We start from the raw sequence: 18885 nt of genomic DNA, 5'->3' as shown, positions 1-18885 counted from the left end.
GTCCGCAGGAAAGCAGAGAGGGCCAAATTGTGTGGGGCATTTGAAGGGGTTCCAGGAGGCAGTGAGGACCAGCATCACTTTTCCCCGCTGGCAGATTTGCTGTAGCAGCAAAAGCTGGACGTTTGTCTTTTTTTGCTGCGGAGGCTGCCGAGATTGAAAAACGGTGCTTTTGAGGCTCGAGTCCGCAGGAAAGCAGAGAGGGCCAAATTGTGTGTGGCATTTGAAGGGGTTCCAGGAGGCAGTGAGGACCAGCATCACTTTTCCCCGCTGGCACCTTTGCTGTGGCAGCAAAAGCTGGATGTTTGTCTTTTTTGCTGCGGAGGCTGCCGAGAGTGAAAAAAGGTGCTTTTGAGGCTCGAGTCCGCAGGAAAGCAGAGAGGGCCAAATTGTGTGGGGCATTTGAAGGGGTTCCAGGAGGCAGTGAGGACCAGCATCACTTTTCCCCGCTGGCACCTTTACTGTAGCAGCAAAAGCTGGACGTTTTTATTTTTGCTCTCAACACCGACGAAAGTGAAAACAGGTGCTTTTGAGGCTAGAGTCCGCAGGACAGCAGAGAGGGCCAAATTGTGTGGGGCATTTGAAGGGGTTCCAGGAGGCAGTGAGGACCAGCATCACTTTTCCCCGCTGGCACCTTTGCTGTGGCAGCAAAAGCTGGACGTTTGTCTTCTTTGGTCCAAACACCGCCGAGAGTGAAAAACGGTGCTTTTGAGGCTCGAGTCCGCAGGAAAGCAGAGAGGGCCCAAATTGTGTGGGGCATTGGAAGGGGTTCCAGGAGGCAGTGAGGACCAGCATGACTTTTCCCCGCTGGCACCTTTGCTGTGGCAGCAAAAGCTGGATGTTTGTCTTTTTTGCTGCGGAGGCTGCCGAGAGTGAAAAAAGGTGCTTTTGAGGCTCTAGTCCGCAGGAAAGCAGAGAGGGCCAAATTGTGTGGGGCATTTGAAGGGGTTCCAGGAGGCAGTGAGGACCAGCATCACTTTTCCCCGCTGGCACCTTTGCTGTGGCAGCAAAAGCTGGACGTTTGTCTTCTTTGGTCCAAACACCGCCAAGAGTGAAAAACGGAGCTTTTGAGGCTCGAGTCCGCAGGAAAGCAGAGAGGGCCCAAATTGTCTGGGGCATTGGAAGGGGTTCCAGGAGGCAGTGAGGACCAGCATCACTTTTCCCCGCTGGCACCTTTGCTGTGGCAGCAAAAGCTGGAAGTTTGTCTTTTTTGGTCCAAACACCGCAGAGAGAGAAAAACGGAGCTTTTGAGGCTCGAGTCCGCAGGAAAGCAGAGAGGGCCAAATTGTGTGGGGCATTTGAAGGGGTTCCAGGAGGCAGTGAGGACCAGCATCACTTTTCCCCGCTGGCACCTTTGCTATGGCAGCAAAAGCTGGACATTTGTCTTTTTTGCTCTGGAGGGCTCCAAGAGTGAAAAATGGTGCTTTTGAGGCTCGAGTCCGCAGGAAAGCAGAGAGGGCCAAATTGTGTGGGGCTTTTGAAGGGGTTCCAGGAGGCAGTGAGGACCAGCATGACTTTTCCCCGCTGGCACCTTTGCTGTGGCAGCAAAAGCTGGACGTTTGTCTTTTTTGCTGCAGAGGCTGCCGAGAGTGAAAAAAGGTGCTTTTGAGGCTAGAGTCCGCAGGAAAGCAGAGAGGGCCAAATTGTGTGGGGCATTTGAAGGGGTTCCAGGAGGCAGTGAGGACCAGCATCACTTTTCCCCGCTGGCACCTTTGCTGTGGCAGCAAAAGCTGGACGTTTGTCTTCTTTGGTCCAAACACCGCCGAGAGTGAAAAACGGTGCTTTTGAGGCTCGAGTCCGCAGGAAAGCAGAGAGGGCCCAAATTGTGTGGGGCATTGGAAGGGGTTCCAGGAGGCAGTGAGGACCAGCATGACTTTTCCCCGCTGGCACCTTTGCTGTGGCAGCAAAAGCTGGATGTTTGTCTTTTTTGCTGCGGAGGCTGCCGAGAGTGAAAAAAGGTGCTTTTGAGGCTCTAGTCCGCAGGAAAGCAGAGAGGGCCAAATTGTGTGGGGCATTTGAAGGGGTTCCAGGAGGCAGTGAGGACCAGCATCACTTTTCCCCGCTGGCACCTTTGCTGTGGCAGCAAAAGCTGGACGTTTGTCTTCTTTGGTCCAAACACCGCCAAGAGTGAAAAACGGAGCTTTTGAGGCTCGAGTCCGCAGGAAAGCAGAGAGGGCCCAAATTGTCTGGGGCATTGGAAGGGGTTCCAGGAGGCAGTGAGGACCAGCATCACTTTTCCCCGCTGGCACCTTTGCTGTGGCAGCAAAAGCTGGAAGTTTGTCTTTTTTGGTCCAAACACCGCAGAGAGAGAAAAACGGAGCTTTTGAGGCTCGAGTCCGCAGGAAAGCAGAGAGGGCCAAATTGTGTGGGGCATTTGAAGGGGTTCCAGGAGGCAGTGAGGACCAGCATCACTTTTCCCCGCTGGCACCTTTGCTATGGCAGCAAAAGCTGGACATTTGTCTTTTTTGCTCTGGAGGGCTCCAAGAGTGAAAAATGGTGCTTTTGAGGCTCGAGTCCGCAGGAAAGCAGAGAGGGCCAAATTGTGTGGGGCTTTTGAAGGGGTTCCAGGAGGCAGTGAGGACCAGCATGACTTTTCCCCGCTGGCACCTTTGCTGTGGCAGCAAAAGCTGGACGTTTGTCTTTTTTGCTGCAGAGGCTGCCGAGAGTGAAAAAAGGTGCTTTTGAGGCTAGAGTCCGCAGGAAAGCAGAGAGGGCCAAATTGTGTGGGGCATTTGAAGGGGTTCCAGGAGGCAGTGAGGACCAGCATCACTTTTCCCCGCTGGCAGCTTTGCTGTGGCAGCAAAAGCTGGACGTTTGTCTTCTTTGGTCCAAACACCGCCGAGAGTGAAAAATGGAGCTTTTTAGGCTCGAGTCCGCAGGAAAGCAGAGAGGGCCAAATTGTGTGGGGCATTTGAAGGGGTTCCAGGAGGCAGTGAGGACCAGCATCACTTTTCCCCGCTGGCACCTTTGCTGTGGCAGCAAAAGCTGGACGTTTGTCTTTTTTGCTGTGGAGGCTGCCGAGAGTGAAAAAAGGTGCTTTTGAGGCTCGAGTCCGCAGGAAAGCAGAGAGGGCCAAATTGTGTGTGGCATTTGAAGGGGTTCCAGGAGGCAGTGAGGACCAGCATCACTTTTCCCCGCTGGCACCTTTGCTGTGGCAGCAAAAGCTGGACGTTTGTCTTATTTGCTGCGGAGGCTGCCGAGAGTGAAAAAAGGTGCTTTTGAGGCTAGAGTCCGCAGGAAAGCAGAGAGGGCCAAATTGTGTGGGGCATTTGAAGGGGTTCCAGGAGGCAGTGAGGACCAGCATCACTTTTCCCCGCTGGCACCTTTGCTGTGGCAGCAAAAGCTGGACATTTGTCTTTTTTGCTCTGGAGGGCTCCAAGAGTGAAAAACGGTGCTTTTGAGGCTCGAGTCCGCAGGAAAGCAGAGAGGGCCAAATTGTGTGTGGCATTTGAAGGGGTTCCATGAGGCAGTGAGGACCAGCATCACTTTTCCCCGCTGGCACCTTTGCTGTGGCAGCAAAAGCTGGACGTTTGTCTTTTTTGGTCCAAACACCGCCGAGAGTGAAAAACGGAGCTTTTGAGGCTCGAGTCCGCAGGAAAGCAGAGAGGGCCAAATTGTGTGGGGCATTTGAAGGGGTTCCAGGAGGCAGTGAGGACCAGCATCACTTTTCCCCGCTGGCACCTTTGCTGTGGCAGCAAAAGCTGGACGTTTGTCTTTTTTGCTGCAGAGGCTGCCGAGAGTGAAAAAAGGTGCTTTTGAGGCTAGAGTCCGCAGGAAAGCAGAGAGGGCCAAATTGTGTGGGGCATTTGAAGGGGTTCCAGGAGGCAGTGAGGACCAGCATCACTTTTCCCCGCTGGCACCTTTGCTGTGGCAGCAAAAGCTGGACGTTTGCCTTTTTTGCGCTGGAGGGCTCCCAGAGTGAAAAACGGTGCTTTTTAGGCTCGAGTCCGCAGGAAAGCAGAGAGGGCCAAATTGTGTGGGGCATTTGAAGGGGTTCCAGGAGGCAGTGAGGACCAGCATCACTTTTCCCCGCTGGCAGCTTTGCTGTGGCAGCAAAAGCTGGACGTTTGTCTTCTTTGGTCCAAACACCGCCGAGAGTGAAAAATGGAGCTTTTTAGGCTCGAGTCCGCAGGAAAGCAGAGAGGGCCAAATTGTGTGGGGCATTTGAAGGGGTTCCAGGAGGCAGTGAGGACCAGCATCACTTTTCCCCGCTGGCAGCTTTGCTGTGGCAGCAAAAGCTGATGTTTGTCTTTTTTGCTCCGGAGGCTGTAGAGAGTGAAAAACATTGCTTTTGAGGCTCGAGTCCGCAGGAAAGCAGAGAGGGCCAAATTGTGTGGGGCATTTGAAGGTATTCCAGGAGGCAGTGAGGACCAGCATCACTTTTCCCCGCTGGCACCTTTGCTGTGGCAGCAAAAGCTGGACGTTTGTCTTATATGCTCCAAACACCGCCGAGAGTGAAAAACGGTGCTTTTGAGGCTCGAGTCCGCAGGAAAGCAGAGAGGGCCAAATTGTGTGGGGCAATTGAAGGGGTTCCAGGAGGCAGTGAGGACCAGCATCACTTTTCCCCGCTGGCACCTTTGCTGTGGCAGCAAAAGCTGGACGTTTGTCTTCTTTGGTCCAAACACCGCCGAGAGTGAAAAACGGTGCTTTTGAGGCTCGAGTCCGTAGGAAAGCAGAGAGGGCCAAATTGTGTGGGGCAATTGAAGGGGTTCCAGGAGGCAGTGAGGACCAGCATCACTTTTCCCCGCTGGCACCTTTGCTGTGGCAGCAAAAGCTGGAAGTTTGTCTTTTTTGGTCCAAACACCGCCGAGAGAGAAAAACGGAGCTTTTGAGGCTTGAGTCCGCAGGAAAGCAGAGAGGGCCAAATTGTGTGGGGCATTTGAAGGGGTTCCAGGAGGCAGTGAGGACCAGCATCACTTTTCCCCGCTGGCACCTTTGCTGTGGCAGCAAAAGCTGGACGTTTGTCTTTTTTGCTGCAGAGGCTGCCGAGAGTGAAAAAAGGTGCTTTTGAGGCTAGAGTCCGCAGGAAAGCAGAGAGGGCCAAATTGTGTGGGGCATTTGAAGGGGTTCCAGGAGGCAGTGAGGACCAGCATCACTTTTCCCCGCTGGCACCTTTGCTGTGGCAGCAAAAGCTGGACGTTTGCCTTTTTTGCGCTGGAGGGCTCCCAGAGTGAAAAACGGTGCTTTTGAGGCTAGAGTCCGCAGGAAAGCAGAGAGGGCCAAATTGTGTGGGGCATTTGAAGGGGTTCCAGGAGGCAGTGAGGACCAGCATCACTTTTCCCCGCTGGCAGCTTTGCTGTGGCAGCAAAAGCTGGACGTTTGTCTTCTTTGGTCCAAACACCGCCGAGAGTGAAAAATGGAGCTTTTTAGGCTCGAGTCCGCAGGAAAGCAGAGAGGGCCAAATTGTGTGGGGCATTTGAAGGGGTTCCAGGAGGCAGTGAGGACCAGCATCACTTTTCCCCGCTGGCACCTTTGCTGTGGCAGCAAAAGCTGGACGTTTGTCTTTTTTGCTGTGGAGGCTGCCGAGAGTGAAAAAAGGTGCTTTTGAGGCTCGAGTCCGCAGGAAAGCAGAGAGGGCCAAATTGTGTGTGGCATTTGAAGGGGTTCCAGGAGGCAGTGAGGACCAGCATCACTTTTCCCCGCTGGCACCTTTGCTGTGGCAGCAAAAGCTGGACGTTTGTCTTATTTGCTGCGGAGGCTGCCGAGAGTGAAAAAAGGTGCTTTTGAGGCTAGAGTCCGCAGGAAAGCAGAGAGGGCCAAATTGTGTGGGGCATTTGAAGGGGTTCCAGGAGGCAGTGAGGACCAGCATCACTTTTCCCCGCTGGCACCTTTGCTGTGGCAGCAAAAGCTGGACATTTGTCTTTTTTGCTCTGGAGGGCTCCAAGAGTGAAAAACGGTGCTTTTGAGGCTCGAGTCCGCAGGAAAGCAGAGAGGGCCAAATTGTGTGTGGCATTTGAAGGGGTTCCATGAGGCAGTGAGGACCAGCATCACTTTTCCCCGCTGGCACCTTTGCTGTGGCAGCAAAAGCTGGACGTTTGTCTTTTTTGGTCCAAACACCGCCGAGAGTGAAAAACGGAGCTTTTGAGGCTCGAGTCCGCAGGAAAGCAGAGAGGGCCAAATTGTGTGGGGCATTTGAAGGGGTTCCAGGAGGCAGTGAGGACCAGCATCACTTTTCCCCGCTGGCACCTTTGCTGTGGCAGCAAAAGCTGGACGTTTGTCTTTTTTGCTGCAGAGGCTGCCGAGAGTGAAAAAAGGTGCTTTTGAGGCTCGAGTCCGCAGGAAAGCAGAGAGGGCCAAATTGTGTGGGGCATTTGAAGGGGTTCCAGGAGGCAGTGAGGACCAGCATCACTTTTCCCCGCTGGCACCTTTGCTGTGGCAGCAAAAGCTGGACGTTTGTCTTCTTTGGTCCAAACACCGCCGAGAGTGAAAAATGGAGCTTTTTAGGCTCGAGTCCGCAGGAAAGCAGAGAGGGCCAAATTGTGTGGGGCATTTGAAGGGGTTCCAGGAGGCAGTGAGGACCAGCATCACTTTTCCCCGCTGGCAGCTTTGCTGTGGCAGCAAAAGCTGATGTTTGTCTTTTTTGCTCCGGAGGCTGTAGAGAGTGAAAAACATTGCTTTTGAGGCTCGAGTCCGCAGGAAAGCAGAGAGGGCCAAATTGTGTGGGGCATTTGAAGGTATTCCAGGAGGCAGTGAGGACCAGCATCACTTTTCCCCGCTGGCACCTTTGCTGTGGCAGCAAAAGCTGGACGTTTGTCTTATATGCTCCAAACACCGCCGAGAGTGAAAAACGGTGCTTTTGAGGCTCGAGTCCGCAGGAAAGCAGAGAGGGCCAAATTGTGTGGGGCAATTGAAGGGGTTCCAGGAGGCAGTGAGGACCAGCATCACTTTTCCCCGCTGGCACCTTTGCTGTGGCAGCAAAAGCTGGACGTTTGTCTTCTTTGGTCCAAACACCGCCGAGAGTGAAAAACGGTGCTTTTGAGGCTCGAGTCCGCAGGAAAGCAGAGAGGGCCAAATTGTGTGGGGCAATTGAAGGGGTTCCAGGAGGCAGTGAGGACCAGCATCACTTTTCCCCGCTGGCACCTTTGCTGTGGCAGCAAAAGCTGGAAGTTTGTCTTTTTTGGTCCAAACACCGCCGAGAGAGAAAAACGGAGCTTTTGAGGCTTGAGTCCGCAGGAAAGCAGAGAGGGCCAAATTGTGTGGGGCATTTGAAGGGGTTCCAGGAGGCAGTGAGGACCAGCATCACTTTTCCCCGCTGGCACCTTTGCTATGGCAGCAAAAGCTGGACATTTGTCTTTTTTGCTCTGGAGGGCTCCAAGAGTGAAAAAAGGTGCTTTTGAGGCTCGAGTCCGCAGGAAAGCAGAGAGGGCCAAATTGTGTGGGGCATTTGAAGGGGTTCCAGGAGGCAGTGAGGACCAGCATCACTTTTCCCCGCTGGCACCTTTGCTGTGGCAGCAAAAGCTGGACGTTTCTCTTATTTGCTCCGGAGGCTGCCGAGAGTGAAAAACGGTGCTTTTGAGGCTCGAGTCCACAGGAAAGCAGAGAGGGCCAAATTGTGTGGGGCATTTGAAGGGGTTCCAGGAGGCAGTGAGGACCAGCATCACTTTTCCCCGCTGGCACCTTTGCTGTGGCAGCAAAAGCTGGACATTTGTCTTTTTTGCTGCAGAGGCTGCCGAGAGTGAAAAAAGGTGCTTTTGAGGCTAGAGATCGCAGGAAAGCAGAGAGGGCCAAATTGTGTGTGGCATTTGAAGGGGTTCCAGGAGGCAGTGAGGACCAGCATCACTTTTCCCCGCTGGCACCTTTGCTGTGGCAGCAAAAGCTGGACGTTTGTCTTTTTTGCGCTGGAGGGCTCCAAGAGTGAAAAACGGTGCTTTTGAGGCTCGAGTCCGCAGGAAAGCAGAGAGGGCCAAATTGTGTGGGGCATTTGAAGGGGTTCCAGGATGCAGTGAGGACCAGCATCACTTTTCCCCGCTGGCACCTTTGCTGTAGCAGCAAAAGCTGGACGTTTTTCTTTTTTGCTCTAAACACCGACGAAAGTGAAAACAGGTGCTTTTGAGGCTAGAGTCCGCAGGAAAGCAGAGAGGGCCAAATTGTGTGGGGCATTTGAAGGGGTTCCAGGAGGCAGTGAGGACCAGCATCACTTTTCCCCGCTGGCACCTTTGCTGTGGCAGCAAAAGCTGGACGTTTGTCCTTTTTGGTCTGGAGGCTGCCGAGAGTGAAAAATGGTGCTTTTGAGTCTCCGGTCCGCAGGAAAGCAGAGAGGGCCAAATTGTGTGGGGCATTTGAAGGGGTTCCATGAGGCAGTGAGGACCAGCATCACTTTTCCCCGCTGGCACCTTTGCTGTGGCAGCAAAAGCTGCACGTTTGTGTTTTTTGGTCCAAACACCGCCGAGATTGAAAAACGGAGCTTTTGAGGCTCGAGTCCGCAGGAAAGCAGAGAGGGCCAAATTGTTTGGGGCATTTGAAGGGGTTCCAGGAGGCAGTGAGGACCAGCATCACTTTTCCCCGCTGGCACCTTTGCTGTGGCAGCAAAAGCTGGACGTTTGTCTTTTTTGCTGTGGAGGCTGCCGAGAGTGAAAAACGGTGCTTTTGAGGCTCGAGTCCGCAGGAAAGCAGAGAGGGCCAAATTGTGTGGGGCATTTGAAGGTATTCCAGGAGGCAGTGAGGACCAGCATCACTTTTCCCCGCTGGCACCTTTGCTGTGGCAGCAAAAGCTGGACGTTTGTCTTCTTTGGTCCAAACACCGCCGAGAGTGAAAAACGGAGCTTTTGAGGCTCGAGTCCGCAGGAAAGCAGAGAGGGCCAAATTGTGTGGGGCATTTGAAGGGGTTCCAGGAGGCAGTGAGGACCAGCATGACTTTTCCCCGCTGGCACCTTTGCTGTGGCAGCAAAAGCTGGACGTTTGTCGTTTTGGTCCAAACACCGCCGAGAGTGAAAAACGGAGCTTTTGAGGCTCGAGTCCGCAGGAAAGCAGAGAGGGCCAAATTGTGTGGGGCATTTGAAGGGGTTCCAGGAGGCAGTGAGGACCAGCATCACTTTTCCCCGCTGGCACCTTTGCTGTGGCAGCAAAAGCTGGACATTTGTCTTTTTTGCTCTGGAGGGCTCCAAGAGTGAAAAACGGTGCTTTTGAGGCTCGAGTCCGCAGGAAAGCAGAGAGGGCCAAATTGTGTGGGGCATTTGAAGGGGTTCCAGGAGGCAGTGAGGACCAGCATCACTTTTCCCCGCTGGCACCTTTGCTGTGGCAGCAAAAGCTGGACGTTTGTCTTTTTTGCTTTGGAGGCTGCCGAGAGCGAAAAAAGGTGCTTTTGAGGCTCGAGTCCGCAGGAAAGCAGAGAGGGCCAAATTGTGTGGGGCATTTGAAGGGGTTCCAGGATGCAGTGAGGACCAGCATCACTTTTCCCCGCTGGCAGATTTGCTGTAGCAGCAAAAGCTGGACGTTTGTCTTTTTTTGCTGCGGAGGCTGCCGAGATTGAAAAACGGTGCTTTTGAGGCTCGAGTCCGCAGGAAAGCAGAGAGGGCCAAATTGTGTGTGGCATTTGAAGGGGTTCCAGGAGGCAGTGAGGACCAGCATCACTTTTCCCCGCTGGCACCTTTGCTGTGGCAGCAAAAGCTGGATGTTTTTCTTTTTTGCTGCGGAGGCTGCCGAGAGTGAAAAAAGGTGCTTTTGAGGCTCGAGTCCGCAGGAAAGCAGAGAGGGCCAAATTGTGTGGGGCATTTGAAGGGGTTCCAGGAGGCAGTGAGGACCAGCATCACTTTTCCCCGCTGGCACCTTTACTGTAGCAGCAAAAGCTGGACGTTTTTATTTTTGCTCTCAACACCGACGAAAGTGAAAACAGGTGCTTTTGAGGCTAGAGTCCGCAGGACAGCAGAGAGGGCCAAATTGTGTGTGGCATTTGAAGGGGTTCCAGGAGGCAGTGAGGACCAGCATCACTTTTCCCCGCTGGCACCTTTGCTGTAGCAGCAAAAGCTGGACATTTGTCTTTTTTGCTCTGGAGGGCTCCAAGAGTGAAAAACGGTGCTTTTGAGGCTCGAGTCCGCAGGAAAGCAGAGAGGGCCAAATTGTGTGGGGCATTTGAAGGGGTTCCAGGATGCAGTGAGGACCAGCATCACTTTTCCCCGCTGGCAGATTTGCTGTAGCAGCAAAAGCTGGACGTTTGTCTTTTTTTGCTGCAGAGGCTGCCGAGATTGAAAAACGGTGCTTTTGAGGCTCGAGTCCGCAGGAAAGCAGAGAGGGCCAAATTGTGTGTGGCATTTGAAGGGGTTCCAGGAGGCAGTGAGGACCAGCATGACTTTTCCCCGCTGGCACCTTTGCTGTGGCAGCAAAAGCTGGACGTTTGTCTTCTTTGGTCCAAACACCGCCAAGAGTGAAAAACGGAGCTTTTGAGGCTCGAGTCCGCAGGAAAGCAGAGAGGGCCAAATTGTGTGGGGCATTTGAAGGGGTTCCAGGAGGCAGTGAGGACCAGCATCACTTTTCCCCGCTGGCACCTTTGCTGTGGCAGCAAAAGCTGGAAGTTTGTCTTTTTTGGTCCAAACACCGCAGAGAGAGAAAAACGGAGCTTTTGAGGCTCGAGTCCGCAGGAAAGCAGAGAGGGCCAAATTGTGTGGGGCATTTGAAGGGGTTCCAGGAGGCAGTGAGGACCAGCATCACTTTTCCCCGCTGGCACCTTTGCTATGGCAGCAAAAGCTGGACATTTGTCTTTTTTGCTCTGGAGGGCTCCAAGAGTGAAAAATGGTGCTTTTGAGGCTCGAGTCCGCAGGAAAGCAGAGAGGGCCAAATTGTGTGGGGCTTTTGAAGGGGTTCCAGGAGGCAGTGAGGACCAGCATCACTTTTCCCCGCTGGCACCTTTGCTGTGGCAGCAAAAGCTGGACGTTTGTCTTTTTTGCTGCAGAGGCTGCCGAGAGTGAAAAAAGGTGCTTTTGAGGCTCGAGTCCGCAGGAAAGCAGAGAGGGCCAAATTGTGTGGGGCATTTGAAGGTGTTCCAGGAGGCAGTGAGGACCAGCATCACTTTTCCCCGCTGGCACCTTTGCTGTGGCAGCAAAAGCTGGACGTTTGCCTTTTTTACGCTGGAGGGCTCCCAGAGTGAAAAACGGTGCTATTGAGGCTAGAGTCCGCAGGAAAGCAGATAGGGCCAAATTGTGTGGGGCATTTGAAGGGGTTCCAGGAGGCAGTGAGGACCAGCATCACTTTTCCCCGCTGGCACCTTTGCTGTAGCAGCAAAAGCTGATGTTTGTCTTTTTTGCTCCGGAGGCTGTAGAGAGTGAAAAACATTGCTTTTGAGGCTAGAGTCCGCAGGAAAGCAGAGAGGGCCAAATTGTGTGGGGCATTTGAAGGGGTTCCAGGAGGCAGTGAGGACCAGCATCACTTTTCCCCGCTGGCACCTTTGCTGTGGCAGCAAAAGCTGGACGTTTGTCTTCTTTGGTCCAAACACCGCCGAGAGTGAAAAATGGAGCTTTTTAGGCTCGAGTCCGCAGGAAAGCAGAGAGGGCCAAATTGTGTGGGGCATTTGAAGGGGTTCCAGGAGGCAGTGAGGACCAGCATCACTTTTCCCCGCTGGCACCTTTGCTGTGGCAGCAAAAGCTGGACGTTTGTCTTTTTTGCTGTGGAGGCTGCCGAGAGTGAAAAAAGGTGCTTTTGAGGCTCGAGTCCGCAGGAAAGCAGAGAGGGCCAAATTGTGTGTGGCATTTGAAGGGGTTCCAGGAGGCAGTGAGGACCAGCATCACTTTTCCCCGCTGGCACCTTTGCTGTGGCAGCAAAAGCTGGACGTTTGTCTTATTTGCTGCGGAGGCTGCCGAGAGTGAAAAAAGGTGCTTTTGAGGCTAGAGTCCGCAGGAAAGCAGAGAGGGCCAAATTGTGTGTGGCATTTGAAGGGGTTCCATGAGGCAGTGAGGACCAGCATCACTTTTCCCCGCTGGAACCTTTGCTGTGGCAGCAAAAGCTGGACGTTTGTCTTCTTTGGTCCAAACACCGCCGAGAGTGAAAAATGGTGCTTTTTAGGCTCGAGTCCGCAGGAAAGCAGAGAGGGCCAAATTGTGTGGGGCATTTGAAGGGGTTCCAGGAGGCAGTGAGGACCAGCATCACTTTTCCCTGCTGGCAGCTTTGCTGTGGCAGCAAAAGCTGATGTTTGTCTTTTTTGCTCCGGAGGCTGTAGAGAGTGAAAAACATTGCTTTTGAGGCTCGAGTCCGCAGGAAAGCAGAGAGGGCCAAATTGTGTGGGGCATTTGAAGGGGTTCCAGGAGGCAGTGAGGACCAGCATCACTTTTCCCCGCTGGCAGCTTTGCTGTGGCAGCAAAAGCTGATGTTTGTCTTTTTTGCTCCGGAGGCTGTAGAGAGTGAAAAACATTGCTTTTGAGGCTCGAGTCCGCAGGAAAGCAGAGAGGGCCAAATTGTGTGGGGCATTTGAAGGTATTCCAGGAGGCAGTGAGGACCAGCATCACTTTTCCCCGCTGGCACCTTTGCTGTGGCAGCAAAAGCTGGACGTTTGTCTTATATGCTCCAAACACCGCCGAGAGTGAAAAACGGTGCTTTTGAGGCTCGAGTCCGCAGGAAAGCAGAGAGGGCCAAATTGTGTGGGGCAATTGAAGGGGTTCCAGGAGGCAGTGAGGACCAGCATCACTTTTCCCCGCTGGCACCTTTGCTGTGGCAGCAAAAGCTGGACGTTTGTCTTCTTTGGTCCAAACACCGCCGAGAGTGAAAAACGGTGCTTTTGAGGCTCGAGTCCGCAGGAAAGCAGAGAGGGCCAAATTGTGTGGGGCAATTGAAGGGGTTCCAGGAGGCAGTGAGGACCAGCATCACTTTTCCCCGCTGGCACCTTTGCTGTGGCAGCAAAAGCTGGAAGTTTGTCTTTTTTGGTCCAAACACCGCCGAGAGAGAAAAACGGAGCTTTTGAGGCTTGAGTCCGCAGGAAAGCAGAGAGGGCCAAATTGTGTGGGGCATTTGAAGGGGTTCCAGGAGGCAGTGAGGACCAGCATCACTTTTCCCCGCTGGCACCTTTGCTATGGCAGCAAAAGCTGGACATTTGTCTTTTTTGCTCTGGAGGGCTCCAAGAGTGAAAAATGGTGCTTTTGAGGCTCGAATCCGCAGGAAAGCAGAGAGGGCCAAATTGTGTGGGGCATTTGAAGGGGTTCCAGGAGGCAGTGAGGACCAGCATCACTTTTCCCCGCTGGCACCTTTGCTGTGGCAGCAAAAGCTGGACGTTTCTCTTATTTGCTCCGGAGGCTGCCGAGAGTGAAAAACGTTGCTTTTGAGGCTCGAGTCCACAGGAAAGCAGAGAGGGCCAAATTGTGTGGGGCATTTGAAGGGGTTCCAGGAGGCAGTGAGGACCAGCATCACTTTTCCCCGCTGGCACCTTTGCTGTGGCAGCAAAAGCTGGACGTTTGTCTTTTTTGCTGCAGAGGCTGCCGAGAGTGAAAAAAGGTGCTTTTGAGGCTAGAGATCGCAGGAAAGCAGAGAGGGCCAAATTGTGTGTGGCATTTGAAGGGGTTCCAGGAGGCAGTGAGGACCAGCATCACTTTTCCCCGCTGGCACCTTTGCTGTGGCAGCAAAAGCTGGACGTTTGTCTTTTTTGCGCTGGAGGGCTCCAAGAGTGAAAAACGGTGCTTTTGAGGCTCGAGTCCGCAGGAAAGCAGAGAGGGCCAAATTGTGTGGGGCATTTGAAGGGGTTCCAGGATGCAGTGAGGACCAGCATCACTTTTCCCCGCTGGCACCTTTGCTGTAGCAGCAAAAGCTGGACGTTTTTCTTTTTTGCTCTAAACACCGACGAAAGTGAAAACAGGTGCTTTTGAGGCTAGAGTCCGCAGGAAAGCAGAGAGGGCCAAATTGTGTGGGGCATTTGAAGGGGTTCCAGGAGGCAGTGAGGACCAGCATCACTTTTCCCCGCTGGCACCTTTGCTGTGGCAGCAAAAGCTGGACGTTTGTCCTTTTTGGTCTGGAGGCTGCCGAGAGTGAAAAATGGTGCTTTTGAGTCTCCGGTCCGCAGGAAAGCAGAGAGGGCCAAATTGTGTGGGGCATTTGAAGGGGTTCCATGAGGCAGTGAGGACCAGCATCACTTTTCCCCGCTGGCACCTTTGCTGTGGCAGCAAAAGCTGCACGTTTGTGTTTTTTGGTCCAAACACCGCCGAGATTGAAAAACGGAGCTTTTGAGGCTCGAGTCCGCAGGAAAGCAGAGAGGGCCAAATTGTTTGGGGCATTTGAAGGGGTTCCAGGAGGCAGTGAGGACCAGCATCACTTTTCCCCGCTGGCACCTTTGCTGTGGCAGCAAAAGCTGGACGTTTGTCTTTTTTGCTGTGGAGGCTGCCGAGAGTGAAAAACGGTGCTTTTGAGGCTCGAGTCCGCAGGAAAGCAGAGAGGGCCAAATTGTGTGGGGCATTTGAAGGTATTCCAGGAGGCAGTGAGGACCAGCATCACTTTTCCCCGCTGGCACCTTTGCTGTGGCAGCAAAAGCTGGACGTTTGTCTTATTTGGTCCAAACACCGCCGAGAGTGAAAAACGGAGCTTTTGAGGCTCGAGTCCGCAGGAAAGCAGAGAGGGCCAAATTGTGTGGGGCATTTGAAGGGGTTCCAGGAGGCAGTGAGGACCAGCATCACTTTTCCCCGCTGGCACCTTTGCTGTGGCAGCAAAAGCTGGACATTTGTCTTTTTTGCTCTGGAGGGCTCCAAGAGTGAAAAACGGTGCTTTTGAGGCTCGAGTCCGCAGGAAAGCAGAGAGGGCCAAATTGTGTGGGGCATTTGAAGGGGTTCCAGGAGGCAGTGAGGACCAGCATCACTTTTCCCCGCTGGCACCTTTGCTGTGGCAGCAAAAGCTGGACGTTTGTCTTTTTTGCTTTGGAGGCTGCCGAGAGCGAAAAAAGGTGCTTTTGAGGCTCGAGTCCGCAGGAAAGCAGAGAGGGCCAAATTGTGTGGGGCATTTGAAGGGGTTCCAGGATGCAGTGAGGACCAGCATCACTTTTCCCCGCTGGCAGATTTGCTGTAGCAGCAAAAGCTGGACGTTTGTCTTTTTTTGCTGCGGAGGCTGCCGAGATTGAAAAACGGTGCTTTTGAGGCTCGAGTCCGCAGGAAAGCAGAGAGGGCCAAATTGTGTGTGGCATTTGAAGGGGTTCCAGGAGGCAGTGAGGACCAGCATCACTTTTCCCCGCTGGCACCTTTGCTGTGGCAGCAAAAGCTGGATGTTTGTCTTTTTTGCTGCGGAGGCTGCCGAGAGTGAAAAAAGGTGCTTTTGAGGCTCGAGTCCGCAGGAAAGCAGAGAGGGCCAAATTGTGTGGGGCATTTGAAGGGGTTCCAGGAGGCAGTGAGGACCAGCATCACTTTTCCCCGCTGGCACCTTTACTGTAGCAGCAAAAGCTGGACGTTTTTATTTTTGCTCTCAACACCGACGAAAGTGAAAACAGGTGCTTTTGAGGCTAGAGTCCGCAGGACAGCAGAGAGGGCCAAATTGTGTGTGGCATTTGAAGGGGTTCCAGGAGGCAGTGAGGACCAGCATCACTTTTCCCCGCTGGCACCTTTGCTGTAGCAGCAAAAGCTGGATGTTTGTCTTTTTTGCTCCGGAGGCTGTCGAGAGTGAAAAAAGGTGCTTTTGAGGCTCGAGTTTGCAGGAAAGCAGAGAGGGCCAAATTGTGTGGGGCATTTGAAGGGGTTCCAGGAGGCAGTGAGGACCAGCATCACTTTTCCCCGCTGGCACCTTTGCTGTGGCAGCAAAAGCTGGACGTTAGTCTTTTTTTGCTCCGGAGACTGCCGAGATTGAAAAAAGGTGCTTTTGAGGCTCGAGTCCGCAGGAAAGCAGAGAGGGCCAAATTGTGTGGGGCATTTGAAGGGGTTCCAGGAGGCAGTGAGGACCAGCATGACTTTTCCCCGCTGGCACCTTTGCTGTGGCAGCAAAAGCTGGACGTTTGTCTTCTTTGGTCCAAACACCGCCAAGAGTGAAAAACGGAGCTTTTGAGGCTCGAGTCCGCAGGAAAGCAGAGAGGGCCAAATTGTGTGGGGCATTTGAAGGGGTTCCAGGAGGCAGTGAGGACCAGCATCACTTTTCTCCGCTGGCACCTTTGCTGTGGCAGCAAAAGCTGGAAGTTTGTCTTTTTTGGTCCAAACACCGCAGAGAGAGAAAAACGGAGCTTTTGAGGCTCGAGTCCGCAGGAAAGCAGAGAGGGCCAAATTGTGTGGGGCATTTGAAGGGGTTCCAGGAGGCAGTGAGGACCAGCATCACTTTTCCCCGCTGGCACCTATGCTATGGCAGCAAAAGCTGGACATTTGTCTTTTTTGCTCTGGAGGGCTCCAAGAGTGAAAAATGGTGCTTTTGAGGCTCGAGTCCGCAGGAAAGCAGAGAGGGCCAAATTGTGTGGGGCTTTTGAAGGGGTTCCAGGAGGCAGTGAGGACCAGCATGACTTTTCCCCGCTGGCACCTTTGCTGTGGCAGCAAAAGCTGGACGTTTGTCTTTTTTGCTGCAGAGGCTGCCGAGAGTGAAAAAAGGTGCTTTTGAGGCTAGAGTCCGCAGGAAAGCAGAGAGGGCCAAATTGTGTGGGGCATTTGAAGGTGTTCCAGGAGGCAGTGAGGACCAGCATCACTTTTCCCCGCTGGCACCTTTGCTGTGGCAGCAAAAGCTGGACGTTTGCCTTTTTTACGCTGGAGGGCTCCCAGAGTGAAAAACGGTGCTATTGAGGCTAGAGTCCGCAGGAAAGCAGATAGGGCCAAATTGTGTGGGGCATTTGAAGGGGTTCCAGGAGGCAGTGAGGACCAGCATCACTTTTCCCCGCTGGCACCTTTGCTGTAGCAGCAAAAGCTGATGTTTGTCTTTTTTGCTCCGGAGGCTGTAGAGAGTGAAAAACATTGCTTTTGAGGCTAGAGTCCGCAGGAAAGCAGAGAGGGCCAAATTGTGTGGGGCATTTGAAGGTATTCCAGGAGGCAGTGAGGACCAGCATCACTTTTCCCCGCTGGCACCTTTGCTATGGCAGCAAAAGCTGGACATTTGTCTTTTTTGCTCTGGAGGGCTCCAAGAGTGAAAAATGGTGCTTTTGAGGCTCGAGTCCGCAGGAAAGCAGAGAGGGCCAAATTGTGTGGGGCATTTGAAGGGGTTCCAGGAGGCAGTGAGGACCAGCATCACTTTTCCCCGCTGGCACCTTTGCTGTGGCAGCAAAAGCTGGACGTTTCTCTTATTTGCTCCGGAGGGTGCCGAGAGTGAAAAACGGTGCTTTTGAGGCTCGAGTCCACAGGAAAGCAGAGAGGGCCAAATTGTGTGTGGCATTTGAAGGGGTTCCAGGAGGCAGTGAGGACCAGCATCACTTTTCCCCGCTGGCACCTTTGCTGTGGCAGCAAAAGCTGGACATTTGTCTTTTTTGCTCTGGAGGGCTCCAAGAGTGAAAAATGGTGCTTTTGAGGCTCGAGTCCGCAGGAAAGCAGAGAGGGCCAAATTGTGTGGGGCATTTGAAGGGGTTCCAGGAGGCAGTGAGGACCAGCATCACTTTTCCCCGCTGGCACCTTTGCTGTGGCAGCAAAAGCTGGACGTTTCTCTTATTTGCTCCGGAGGCTGCCGAGAGTGAAAAACGGTGCTTTTGAGGCTCGAGTCCACAGGAAAGCAGAGAGGGCCAAATTGTGTGTGGCATTTGAAGGGGTTCCAGGAGGCAGTGAGGACCAGCATCACTTTTCCCCGCTGGCAGCTTTGCTGTGGCAGCAAAAGCTGGACGTTTGTCTTTTTTGCTGCAGAGGCTGCCGAGAGTGAAAAAAGGTGCTTTTGAGGCTAGAGATCGCAGGAAAGCAGAGAGGGCCAAATTGTGTGTGGCATTTGAAGGGGTTCCAGGAGGCAGTGAGGACCAGCATCACTTTTCCCCGCTGGCACCTTTGCTGTGGCAGCAAAAGCTGGACGTTTGTCTTTTTTGCGCTGGAGGGCTCCAAGAGTGAAAAACGGTGCTTTTGAGGCTCGAGTCCGCAGGAAAGCAGAGAGGGCCAAATTGTGTGGGGCATTTGAAGGGGTTCCAGGAGGCAGTGAGGACCAGCATCACTTTTCCCCGCTGGCACCTTTGCTGTGGCAGCAAAAGCTGGATGTTTGTCCTTTTTGGTCTGAAGGCTGCCGAGAGTGAAAAAAGGTGCTTTTGAGGCTCGAGTCCGCAGGAAAGCAGAGAGGGCCAAATTGTGTGGGGCATTTGAAGGGGTTCCAGGAGGCAGTGAGGACCAGCATCACTTTTCCCCGCTGGCACCTTTACTGTAGCAGCAAAAGCTGGACGTTTTTCTTTTTTGCTCTAAACACCGACGAAAGTGAAAACAGGTGCTTTTGAGGCTAGAGTCCGCAGGAAAGCAGAGAGGGCCAAATTGTGTGGGGCATTTGAAGGGGTTCCAGGAGGCAGTGAGGACCAGCATCACTTTTCCCCGCTGGCACCTTAGGTGTAGCAGCAAAAGCTGATGTTTGTCTTTTTTGCTGCGGAGGCTGCCGAGAGTGAAAAAAGGTGCTTTTGAGGCTCGAGTCCGCAGGAAAGCAGAGAGGGCCAAATTGTGTGGGGCATTTGAAGGGGTTCCAGGATGCAGTGAGGACCAGCATCACTTTTCCCCGCTGGCAGATTTGCTGTAGCAGCAAAAGCTGGACGTTTGTCTTTTTTTGCTGCGGAGGCTGCAGAGATTGAAAAACGGTGCTTTTGAGGCTCGAGTCCGCAGGAAAGCAGAGAGGGCCAAATTGTGTGTGGCATTTGAAGGGGTTCCAGGAGGCAGTGAGGACCAGCATCACTTTTCCCCGCTGGCACCTTTGCTGTGGCAGCAAAAGCTGGATGTTTGTCTTTTTTGCTGCGGAGGCTGCCGAGAGTGAAAAAAGGTGCTTTTGAGGCTCGAGTCCGCAGGAAAGCAGAGAGGGCCAAATTGTGTGTGGCATTTGAAGGGGTTCCAGGAGGCAGTGAGGACCAGCATCACTTTTCCCCGCTGG

The sequence above is a fragment of the Vanellus vanellus genome (genome assembly GCF_965231255.1).
Source record: "Vanellus vanellus genome assembly, chromosome: 22".
Classification (NCBI taxonomy): domain Eukaryota; kingdom Metazoa; phylum Chordata; class Aves; order Charadriiformes; family Charadriidae; genus Vanellus; species Vanellus vanellus.
This window is presented reverse-complemented; position numbering follows the sequence as displayed.